Raw genomic sequence first — 13647 nt, forward strand, 5'->3', positions numbered from 1 at the left:
ATTTTTCAAAATTTCTTATGATACTGAAGATTCAATTATAAACTATTAACACTTGAAAATAACTCTTTTTTTTGGGGAGTAGGACACAAAACACAAGATTAATCCTAATCATTTTCAAAGACATTTATTTATACTACAAATAAACTCTTATAACTACAAAGATTCTAAAAATAACTGAAACATAGTGTCAAAAAGCACATAATTTAACTTCATCATGTACGTTCAAAGGATTGTGCTAATAGAAAAAGTTATACTAATAATTAGCTCACCCAATTCACTTCCATTCTTTTATTCTATATCTTTTAGTTTCATAAAAACTGGCTTTTCATAAAATGATGAATAAAAAGCCTATATATCCATTAACATTTTCAGATTTTAACAATGTTTATTTCAGAAATGTTTTTAGCTGTATAGTCAATGAACTGAAATAACATTGAAATATTCAAAGGGGTTTCAGAAATTGCAAGACTTGCTCTGGGATGTTATTTATATTGGAAAAGATACCCAAAAAGCCTTATTTGTTAAAGTTGTGATAGTTACTCCCACAAAAAAACAATTAATGAAGAAACATTTGTATGTACAAAACAACTTCAAATGCATCCACAATCTGGAGGTGACACATGCTTTTTGTTTGTTTTTGCAATGTATATCTAACAAACATATCCACAATACTGATTTTCAGTCAATATGATGGGATATTCAAACCTAAAAAATACGGGGTTTATTATCTTACTGTGAATAGATATGATCTTACAAAGAAAATTATTTTCAACAGAAATCTGGAAAGAGTTTATCCACCTTGAGTTTCACAGGAATAACCAGCGAGTAATACTTGTTTGGTCGAGTAGGTCAAAAGCACTCCATGAGTATATCTTAAAAGTATATCCAATTTAAGAGGTCAAATACATATTTTGTACTGACAGTCATCTTACATCAATAGCTCACTACCTAATTATATGTGTATCTTATTGCCTAATATATACTAAGAAAATGAAAGTGATCTCTTTTAACTGAAAGTGATCTCTTTTATCTAACTTAATGGTGTAAATGCTTTGATTATGATGATGTTATTATTTGACAAATAAAATGTACAGAAGGGTGGTTCCACTGAAATAACAGGATGGAACACTTATAAATAACTATATTTCAACACAGTTCTTTTCAGCCTCACTCTGTCCACATTGGCAAGCAACATTGCAAATGCACACGCTCACGCATATACACACACATGTGCGCACATTTATAAACACATATACATGCATGCCAAATTCAGGATTTACTGTACAAAAAAGTTCAAATAAAATATTAGTGATTAGGAAAAATGATAACTTGCCTTATTACAAAATAATACATAATCCAGTGTCCACGATTGTTACATTTTACCTGCCTCTCCACATGCGACCACTTAATTTATTTTTAATTAATTAATTAATTCATTAGTTTGGTGCTTATACTAGAGCTTGAACTCAGGGCCTGACTCTGTTCCAGAATGTGTTTTTTTTTGTTTTAGTTTTCTCAAGGCTAGCAATTTAATGCTTATCCTACAGCTCCATTTCAAGCTTTTGTGGTTACTTTCAAATCAGAATCTAATGGACTTTTTTTTCTTGGTCTGGTTTCAAAGCACAATCATCAGTTTTCATCTTTTTGATTAGCTAGGATTAAAGACCTGAGCCACCGGAGTGGCTCCTACTTTTCTCTATACTTATCTAATGCACATACTTAAATAGTAATTTAAAACTGAGAGCATACAACCAAGATGTACAGTGATGATATTGTCCTGTCAGAAATTCAAGTTAATAATGTAAATTTATTCTTAAGACCATACGCAAAAAATACTTACGAAGAAATTTGATGATGATGATGATGATGATGATGATGATGATGTGTGTGTGTGTGTGTGTGTGTGTGTGTGTGTGTGTGTGTGTGCTGTTGCAATATATTCCACATATAAGCACTGTGAATGGGTGTCCAGCCATTCAGAGTTATTGCATGAATATCTGCCTTGAGCTACCAACTCATGGACAATGTCTAGGTGTCCACTCTGGGCTTCCCAATGAAAAGGGGTTTACTCATCCTCATCCCTATTATTCATATGAGTGGCCTTTTTGGAAAGTATTCTCCGCACTGCAGTAAGCTGCAAGGCAAGCACTCTACCACTGAGCCACCATCCTAGCCCAAGGTTTAAGATTCTTGTCTGTAATTTGGTCAAAGCTCTGACTCTTTATGTAGGCTACTAAAAATGTATTTACTAATTTCAAGTAAATACATATATTCTATTTCTATCTCTTTTAAAAAATAAAAAAAATTGTTTGCTCTGTAAATTGATTAGAAGCATGGATTTTGTGGCTAGCTAGGTCATTGCACATCTGGATCTATTTTCCTCTCTCTCTTTCATGGTTCTCATAGACAATATGATTGCTCCATAATTATCCTAATTTATTTTGTTTTTATATTTTTGGTTGCATCATTTCACTTTCTGCTCTACCATTTCCCAAATCAGCACTACATAAACAGAACCATCCAGAAGTGGTTTTGTGGCTCAAGTGGTAGAGTGCTTGCCTTGATTTGAAGAGCTCAAGGATAGTGCCCTGGCCCAGAGTTCATGCCCCACAGCTCATTTAAAAAAAAAAGAATCTAAATACTTGATAATTCTACTAACAGATATGACTGAAATCAATTGAATCACACTTTTCCTGTACAATGAAGGAATAGGTCCAGGCTAGGAAAGCAGCTAGAGAGGGCAGGGTGATTGTATCTGTGACAAATCTTTGTGGATAATGGTATCGAGGATTACTTACTGGTGATTCACTTGCACTGGAAGCATGATTCTGAACGATTGCTTGCTGATTGCTTGCTTTGATCATTATATCCTCCAAGAAGAAAAAGTGAAATTTAATTGATAGCAAAGGACTACTAATACATTTTGACTTCTCATTAAGCTTCTTCAATCATCAAAATCACCTGAAGACAATAGATAGGCGTATTTTTAGATGACAACAAATATCTTTAAAAAAAACAAGAATTTAGGTAGTCATACAAAGGACTTCTATTTTACTATTGCATTATACATTTTTTCGAATGTTAAATACTAACATTAGAAAGCTATTAGAAAGCTCTTTAAGCCCATATGTTGAATAGTGAGTTCTCTCACACTATAACATTGTATTTCCCAAATCATTTACATAGAAGGCATTGTTTCCTATTTTCTCATTCCTAGAATAAGCTGCACGTGAAGACACCACTGGTCCTCATTTTCAGTCTGTACCTTTGAATATTGAGGAAAATCTTTCCTCTGCTCTCTCTAAATTCCCTACTCTCCAGTTAGAATAATTTCGAGTAGTAAAAATGGAAAAAGATAAAATAAATAAATCATGGTGAATAAATATATGCAGAAAATTCACCAGATTTGTCTGACCAGTTCAACCAATGTGAACTATTGGGGAAAAACTTGGACATCTCATTCCCCCTGGCACTCAAAGTCTCTGGTTAGGCAATTCTGATGAAGACAGGAAGTAAGATGAAAAAGTGAGGAATAGTATCAATTGCAAGAAAAAAATGGAGTAGGACCCAAGGAAATTTCATCTTTTGGATCCTGAAATTATTCAGCTTACTATGGTATGGAGACTACTTTCCAAAAAGGCCACTCAGATGAATACTAGGGATGAGGATGAGTATAACCCTCTTCATCGGGAAGCCTTGAGTGTACACTTAGACATTGTCCATGAATTGGTAGCTTAAGGCAGATATTCATGCAATAATTCTGAATGGCTAGACACACCTGCACAGTGATTATATGTGGAATAATACCAGAGTGGCTTCTTTCTTAATTCATCATGATGCAGATACCAGTCCCCAAACTAAAAGTCTCTTGACCCCCTTGCATCTCGCTGCTGGGAATAGAAATAACAACGATATGCTGTATCTCCTTCTGTGGAACCATTGTATGAAACCAGGTCTGAAGAACAACTTGGAAGAAACTGCATTTGATATTTTTCAAAGGATAAGTAAGTATTACTACCTCTTTGAAGTTGTGGAAGACTGTACATATTGTTCTCCTAAGTTGTAATGATATGGTTAAGTGTATTGAATTTCAAAAATGCCAGTCCATCCTTTGTGTCCCTACAATTTTTTTCACAATACAAAGCAACAGCAATATCTTACTTTAAAAATTCATGGATTCCATGGTATTCTTCCAAGTGAATTGTCTGACTTTGATGTCAAAATGTATTCAAGAGTTGTTTGTATACATCTATAATGATTTCAAGACAGTTTGTGATTTTTTTAAATCAGAAATAATTTTAACATCTTTTGAAAAGAATAGTATAGACACTATAGATGTTCGTGGCACTTTTCTGAAAAAAGCATATCTATGTTTGTATAATGTCCATAATCTATTTAATTCGCTCCTACATATAATAATTTGAATTCTACATTGTTATATAATGTATATGTTCATTAATATGTCCTTTCAGATTGCATTCCATATAGAAAAATTTAAGATTCCTTTTTTCCTAGGTCCTTGTATTTTTTTATTTCTTTGGGATAAAATGACAATGTTAACTAATTTCAAGTTTTGTAAAGATTATGATATGTAAAGGCCTTTCTCAGGTGAAGATTTAATATACTGATGTCAAACTAACCTTTAATTCTATGAATTACTGGTCTTGTTACACTTGTGTTTTTGTAATCAACTTTTTAATAACTGTTTTTCATTTCTTGCATTTGAAGAATGAAAAATATGGAATACTTCACAAATTTTCATATCATCCTTCTGCAAGTGCCATGTTAATCTCTGTATTGTTGTAATTTGGGTAGACCTGCTGCTGAAACATGTAGTATCCTCTAAATTTAAGTACTTAATGATGGAATCTTCCTACAGGCATTTATCCATGGTTGAATATTTATAACTAGGAACCCTTATTGTTCCTAAATATGCTATTGATCTTATTTCTCTAAAATTCTTTGTATAATGGGACAAAACCCATTGTTTGGTAAATTGCTCACATTTGCAATTTTATTTTTAATTTTATTTTTAATTCAATTTAATTTTATTTTATTTGCAATTTTTTGTCAATGACTATTTTGTCTTCTTCATTTTAAATTTGATCATACTTTGAAGCCTTTACAGCTAAGTCCAAAGGTGATTGCTTTTCAAGTATTTATTTATCACAACTGAGTTAGCTTTGTGGAGCTAATGGATTCAAAGTAAGCCTTGCTTAAGAGCTACTTCTTAACTTGTGCAACTTAAAATTTCCCAAATGAGGTCTTGCTGGCACAAATGTCTAGCTGACCCTTTACCCTTCTTCCATGTAGGAACAGAACAATCAGAATATCTTACCCTGACAGCATAGATTGTCTACTGGAACAAAACTAACCTTAGTTACAAGAGATCATAGAGAGATGAACAGTTCTGTCAGAATTGTTCAGAATAGAAGGTATTTTATCAAAATATAATTGTTTACTATACTTATCATTTCAAAAGTAGCTAAAGCCAAGAAGGTGAAAAAATTGTTCATATGCATGATTACCTACTGTCCTTTCCTGTCTATCATCCAACCAGGCAGGAACTTACACTACGGACTTTCTATCACCAAATATGTCCAGAGCTCCTGGAGAAGTCCATACGTTTCTCCTCAATATTAGGCCTTAAATTGGTAATGTTTTAATCACAGTGTTTCCTCTTGCCTCTAGGCTGTAAATCAACAAATGGTAAAGCTTTAAGTCTAACTACCAAAAACTGAGGTAGAGATAATGGAATAATACTAAAGTTGCCTTTAATACTCTAACCACAACAGAATAATGCAAAACAATTTTTATATTATATATACTTATATATTTTATATTTATATGTACTGATTTTAAATTTCACACAGTGAATCTTATTAGAATTGATAGTTTGACAAATATATTGACAATTATTCTCATAAATAGATTGGAATATAAATAATTAGGTTTAGAATATAAATTAGAATATAAAAAGTATCAATGCAATGTCTTCGGTATAAACTTGTGATACCTTCTAAGTGTTTGTTGTCTTCTGAATTCACATGGTAAAATAACAGTATTGTTTTCCGCTAATGTATAAGGGATTTTATTCTGATGCTCTGTTTATTGTTTTAACTCGCTGGTCCCAAAGGGTTTTTCTCCATATTTCTGAAGCATTCTTACTGATTATACCCAAATTTTGCTGATATAATGTCTAAAAGCTATTATTCTTCTGCAGGACCCACGGGTCCTAGGATAACAGGTTCAAGTTATCTGCATCATCAGATAACAAGGGCAAGACTTCTAACCTAGGCCCATGCAACATGCCAACAGAAAGTAATTGAAGACTAATCTCAATTTCTCATGTCCTATAATATATTTCAAGGCCCCAATTTCTTATAGGAATTAGCAGTAATCAACTGTGAAATGCAATGAAACTTGAAATGAAAGATGAGATCACTAAATAAGAGAGAAAGTACTGTAGTTCAAACTTTCAATTTACAGATGACCAGGCCATATGAGTGAACAAAATCACAAATGAACAAGATTATTTTTAATACCCCTCTCCTAATGATTAATGAAAGATTTCAGTGCAGCAAAAGTTGGCCAAAAAATAGTTTCTGGAATGATAGATCCATAATTGTTCTACCAAGGCTAGGAAAACTTGATTTAGAGGTCAAATATAATTTAGAAAACCATTAAGAAGATCCTTAGTGCTTCAAAACACTGGTACTTCAGAAAACTAGGTTCTGTAGTATAAAATGTCATTCTCAAACCAATGATAACCTACATTTAATCTCCTGAAAGTATATTCATTTTCAAATAAACTATTTAAAATCACATTTGCCAAAATAACACTTGACAAGTAGATGATAGTGACATTACAAGGTTTTCAAGTGTAGGAAGCAAGTTACAATAGAGTTGATTTACTTACCCAGCACTAATACCAAACAAATTCATTCATTAAAGTGTAGAAAGAGTACCCCCACAATTAGTGTTGTTCAGTAGGTGCCTTCCAGAAATATGTTAAATAGATCAGCCTCCCATATTTCAAACCCAAATAATAGGTAATAAAGTAAATTTCATCACATAAAAACGTACCTTGTAAAAAGTCACTAAGAGTTGCCTTATCATGTGTTGTTTTATGTTTTCCCTATCTGTCTAACATAGTAAGAAATATGACTTTAAGTCTTGCATATGGGTACTGATCAGAGATGTGACAAACATAAAATATGTCTTCTTTTATTATCATATTCCTCTAAACTAGTAAATTTTAGTTTTCTTCTTTTTCCAAAACTTATAGGTAGTACAAAATATTATCCTATGTAAAATAAAATAATCACATATATTGTACAAAGCCATTTATAAAAACTAGTAGTTAGGAATACATTCTAAGTCATTTTTAAACTTTCTTGCTGACTAAAGGTTAATCTTCCAAATGAATGAGAATAAAATCATGTCTAAGTGCTTCACATCTCCAGTCTTGCAAATTTGTTATTGCAGATGAATGAATTATGGAAATATAAGCTGACATCAGTTCAAGTATATGTGGGATTGAAACTCCACGGAATGTATGTAAACCTTTCAAAAATTAACAGGCAGTTTAACAGAATGAATATCAGGAAATTGAAACCAGAGAGGAACAATAGTAAAGAAATAGAATGAATGAAAAATAGAAAAATGGGCAAGTAAAGCTAGAATACTCAATGTACACATGTAATAAAGGAAGCGGTAAATCTGAAATGAATCTTGGAGAAAGGGTTGGTTCAGATTGATAGAAGGAGTGACTCTGATCCAGGAGCGTTAGACAATTAGATGGACATATTTAATTGTAACACACTTGCACAACCTTTTGAAATTCAGTTAAAAAACACAACAACAAACAAAAACACACAAAAATTACAACCAAACAACAATCTTTAGAGAGTATGAATATTTCCTCTAAAAATTTTAAATCATTAATGAAGGTCAGTCTTTGGAAAAGCAAACAAGCTTTTCAAAGAGAGCAATTTGGGGTAGGGGAGAATTTTAAACAGATTTAAATAGATTGTCTAAGGTTATAATTCACCTGTATCTACTGCAAATATTTTCTTCTGCAAATGCTCTTTGAACTGGATACTCGAGTCCTGAGGCACACTTGATAACTTGTGAAAACAGAATGGAAGAAACAAGATCAAGAACCTATTACTCCACTGGAGAGAAAGCAGTCCTCTTTGTTTTCTCTCGATCTCTTCACTACTCTATTTTCATACTTTTAATAAAGTCAAGTGATTTTGAATTATATCTTTCCTTCTTCGTTCTCGCAAAATAATTGTTCAAAATAATTCATTAAATATTATTTGCCATTATTTTCTATCATGCTGTTTACTTGTCCAAACGAGTCCATTAAACTTCCCCTTTTCATTTGGTTGCCACAGAAACCCAACAACTATGTTAATGAAGACCAACACTAATGCAAATCTTTGTCTCCAAAAAAACAGTCCAAGAACCTGTAATCACAAATATTTAGCTATAATTTTTTTCTTTTTTCTTTTACCTTGAAATCTTCTTGTGTCTAATGTGCCCACAAAAATAAGTACTCCACCCCTTTTTGGTTCAATAAATTCTAACCTCAAAGATATATTTTGCTAACAAGATGCTTAGAGGAAACTAAAGAATAATCCATTTTTATCTTCACTCTTACGACTTTTATCTTCTCTCTTAAGACTTTCCTTAGATACCATATCAGGAACAGTAAAATTATTCTTTGCAAAATTATTTCAATAGATTATTTTTCTCTTGGTCTTGCTTTTGCTCAACAAGATGTATGGAGAAGAATAGAGTTAAATCACCCATTGCTTGGATTACATTGTCTGTTACAAAGGACAATACTTCTTTTTTTTTAATTTATTTTTTTAATTTATTTTATTTGTGAACGTACTGTACAGAGGGGTTACAATTACATGGGCAGGATAATGCATACATTTCTAACCAAGCATTGCAGCCTCCTTCTTTGTTTACCCTTCATATCCTTTCTCAGGCTCCCCCCTCCTCCCCACACAAAACTTTTCCCTCTCTTCTCACCCCCCCCCCCGCACCGACTTTGTAAAGCTCGTTTTTGACATGACAACTTGTACTTCTCATTGTTGCAACAGGTCCACCTGAATCCTTAAACGACTTGCTTTTCCCCATCTTCTCCACAAGTTATACTAACATCAAATATAGTAAAAGTGGGGGATATACGGTGGTGGAGCTACATACAAAGCAAGAAAGAAATAATCTTATAAATGCGTTAGAAACACATGCATGAAAGAAAAAAATATTACAATACATATCTAAGGGTTCATTTTCCTAACATCACTTTATCTGTCCTTTTCCGCTTGACTCACACATATACTAGATATTTCAAATAAGGGAAACCATGGGACCTGTGTTTCTTTGGGCCTGGCTTACTTCATTTAATGTAATTTTTTCCAAGTTTTTCCATTTCCTAACAAATGGGGCAATGTCATTCTTTCTGATGGAGGTATAGAATTCCATTGCGTATATATACCACATTTTCTTGATCCATTCATCTACTGAAGGGCATCTAGGTTGGTTCCATATCTTAGCTATGGTAGATAATGCTGCAATAAACATAGTTGTGCTGGTAGCTTTAGTGTGGTCTTGTTTGTAGACATTTTGGTAAATTCCCAAAAGTGGGCTAGCTGGGTCATAGGGGAGCTCTATGTGAAGTCTTTTGTGGAACCTCCATACTACTTTCCAAAGTGGTTGAACAAGTTTACATTCCCACCAACAATGAAGTAAGGTTCCCTTCTTTCCACATCTCCTCCAGCATCTGTTGTTGTTAGAGTTCTTGATTTTTGCCATTCTAACTGGAGTGAGGTGGTATCTCAATGTTATTTGGATTTGCATTTCTTTTATGGTTAGTGATGTTGAGCATTTATTCATGTGTCTATTGGCCATCCTTCTTTCTTCTTCAGAGAAGTTTCTCTTTAAGTCTTTCGCCCACTTATTTATTGGGCAGTTGTTTCTTTGAGGATTTGTTGTTGGGGGATTTAATTTTTTGAGTTCCAAGTATATTTTAGCTATGAGACCCTTGTCCCTTGTATGGCTATTAAAGATATTCTCCCAGTCCATGGGCTTTCAATTGATTTTGCTAGCTATGTCCTTTGCCATGCAGAAGCTCTGCAACTTTTTGCAATCACATTTGTCCAAACTTTCTTTGGTTTGTTGTGTTTCTGGGTCTCTATTAAGAAAATTTTAGCCTGAGCCAACGAGACCTAGGGTTTCTCCTCTTACATCCTGTAATGTTTTCAGAGTGACTGCTTTGACTTCGAGGTCTTTGATCCATTTGGAGTTGATTCTGGTGCAGGGTGATAGATAAGGATCTAGCTTTAGTTTTCTACAAGTAGTTAACCAATTTTGCCAGCACCATTTACTGAAGAGGCTGTCTTTATTCTATTCTATTGTTTTAAGTCCCTTATCGAAGATTAGATGGCTATAGGTCTGTAGGTTCATTTCTGGGTTTTCAATTCTATTCCATTGGTCCTCATACCAATCGGTTTTGATTACTATGGCTTTATAGTAGAGTTTGAAATTTGGTATTGGTATTCCTCTAGCAGTGTTCTTTCTGTTGAGGAGCGTTTTTGATATTAGGGGTCTTTTATTGTTCCATATGAATTTTTGGATTACCTCTTCTATTTCTTGAAGAATGAGGTTGGAATTTTGATAGGTATCGTGTTGAATTTGTAGCTAGCCTTGGGAAATATTGCCATTTTCACGATGTTAATCTTTCCAATCCAGGAGCATGGGAGTTTTTGCCATTTTCTAAGGTCTGTTTTGATTTTCTTTTTCAAGATTTTAAAATTTTCATCAAAGAGGTCCTTCACTTCTTTGGTTAAGTTAAATCCTAGGTATTTTATTTATTGTGGGGCTATTACAAATGGAGTTGCTTTCCTAATTTCCACCACACTTTTCTCATTGTTGGCATGCAGAAAAGCCATTGATTTTGGGGGGTTAATTTTATACCCTACTACTTTGCCAAAATTTTGAATCAGCTTGAGTAATTTGGGAGTGGAGTCTATGGGATTCTTTAAATACAAGATCATGCAAAGGACAATAATTCTATGTCCTACTTCTATGTCCACTCTTTGCTCTTGCCTGATTTCCAATTAAGCACAGCTTCTTGGCTTCAAGTCTAGTGAAGGTGAAGGACTATACTGCATCCGCCACTGCTACATCTTCATGGTTTCTCTTTTAAAACTCTTTTATTTGGAGGTAGAATTTATTTTCATGTCTTCATTCAATTTGTTTTGCATTATACTAAGCCAAATAGGCTCTGTAAAATCACTTTAGGTAGCAAAAACATTAAGACAATCTATATCAAAAAGTTTGGCCCCCTCCACGGCTGAAGCCAATATCCTTAGCTAGGGCTTCAAAGAACGCGTTTTTTTACCTTTTCAATTTGCTCAATTCTTTTCTGATCCTCAAACTTTTTGTCTTATGTAATAAGACAAGTCTTCACTATCTCATGTTAATGAGGATATTATATTTTTTATCTACTTAGAAATGTGAAATCATTGGTTTGAAGTATACAATCAGATTTTTTCTGTGTTTCAGTGCTTCACTTACAAAGACATTGTGGAATGTATTACAAACAGAAAAGTGTAAACTCAATACGTTCTTTCATTTTGAAGAGCACTTTCTCCCTAAATATTTTGACCAAAATTATCTTTATAAGAGAATTACTGTTTATTAATTAAAGGTCAATTCACAAATTTTGATGTCTTTTTTTAAAAAAAAAGTTTAAATTCCACTACAACCTTTTTTCTCACAGTAAGATATTTCCTGGTTAAGGACAATTCTCATGTTAACCTACAGGATTTACAGCACTGTTTGTGAGTCTTGTTTTTTTATGTGTGAAAATGAGCCATCTTACCTCTCAAGTAAGTCTCCATGGATTTCTTTGCATGAAAGCCTATGTTCCCAGGCAATTTTAAATTTTAATAGGCTCAGTTAAAAAGTTTGAACAATTAAAATTTACTTGTCATAGTTTTAAACCTCTTTTGAAATTCCTTTATCAGACTCACGAATTTACCAATCCTAATTCCACCTTTACCATCAAAAACAGTTAACATGTTGTTTTCATGATATAGTATCCATGAAACTATTATTTCCAGTGGCTTTGTTATGCATATATATGAACATATAAGCTGATCCTGAGCAAAATGAACTCCAAGATATGGACAGAGATATTTATTTGCAGTTGTTGTTTTTAATGTACTATGTGATTTCTATTTTCCCTGGGTTTTTCCCCTATGGGTTATCTCCTACTGTGTTTGGTTTTGGTATTGTGTATACATTTACCTTAATTAGGGAAGGGAAGAGGAACAACAAAATGGCGAGACAAAGGAGAAAAGGAAAACCAATGCAATAGCAATACTCAGAAGACAATATGTTGGAAATGTACATTACAACTTGTGAGGGGTTTCGGGGTGAAAGAAAACTGTGAGAAAAATGAGAGAGGGTATAACAAGTTTGAACAGTTATGTATTCACTGCCTTACAATTACTAACCCACTGCACATCACTTTCACATTAAAATGAAATTTAAAAAATAAGCTGCATGAAATAAAATTTCACTGTATTGGTATAGTAAATATTATTCTTCATGTAGTAACTTTTTAAAAATCAGTACTATTTGGCATCTAATTTGAATTAATAGCCTCTTCTTTATCAGAGGGCCATCAACTTGAATGTTATATAACTTGACAATATTTTCACAATATAATTGCCAATATTTTCAAAAAAGAATAAATTAGTACTTTCTCATACTAAAACTGAAAACCGTTTAATTCTATAGAAACTCATAACATTTAAAAGTAAATAAGTTGTTAAGAGGACAGGATATGTGTGTTCCTTAAAATAATAACTACTAATAACTACTCACTTTCAAATTCTGAACATTTCATACCTGAGAGATTCAAAATAGTACCTGTTTGCATGTTATGTAATTCTGCAATAGATACATTTTCCAATCGGGTGTTACAGATTGAGAAGTGAACAGAAAAATAGCCACATTCTGGTAAAACTATGAAGCATCGGTTATAATTAATTCTTCAAGAGTAAGCAATTGTTTGTCAGATTAAGCTATTATTTTTATGACCATCAATCCCAAAATTTATGCCATACAGTCATCCTAGCCCAACAGTTTCCAACTTGTAGGGTGCACCTCAAAATTCCCATAATTCACATCACAAATAGCTTATTTCTATTGGAAAAAATACTACACCTATGCTAATGTGATGCCCTACACCACAATAAACTGGGTTTCATCATTTTACCTTCACTGGTATTCCTGAAAATATTATTTATATTTATACTTTTTAACTATCATAGATATTCAGGATGCTAAGATCGGAAGATTACAGTTCAAAGCCCACCCAGGCAGGAAGGTTCCCTAGATTCTTATCTCCAATAAACTTCTCAGCAAAAGCCCGACACAAGTGGTACTGAGCTTGAAGTGGTAGGGCACAAGCCTTGAGCTTAACAGGCTCAGAAAGAGTGCCTAGGTCCAGAGTTCAAGCCCTATGACAAAGCAATAAAACAAAAAGAAAAATAAAAACAAACTCCAAACCTAGCATTTTTCTGGTTGTATACAGAGGCATGTAATTAAGGAAAT

At 33.2% G+C, this 13647-nt stretch overlaps 1 pseudogene; it reads right to left on the bottom strand.

Moving 5' to 3' along the window:
- Window positions 1-4732: 4732 nt before the first annotated feature.
- LOC138818552 (U6 spliceosomal RNA) lies at window positions 4733-4832 on the bottom strand (annotated as a pseudogene).
- Between the last annotated feature and the right edge of the window lie 8815 nt (window positions 4833-13647).

This window comes from Dipodomys merriami, unplaced genomic scaffold (genome assembly GCF_024711535.1).
Source record: "Dipodomys merriami isolate MVZ:Mamm:240054 unplaced genomic scaffold, mDipMer1.0.p SCAF_779, whole genome shotgun sequence".
NCBI lineage: Eukaryota > Metazoa > Chordata > Mammalia > Rodentia > Heteromyidae > Dipodomys > Dipodomys merriami.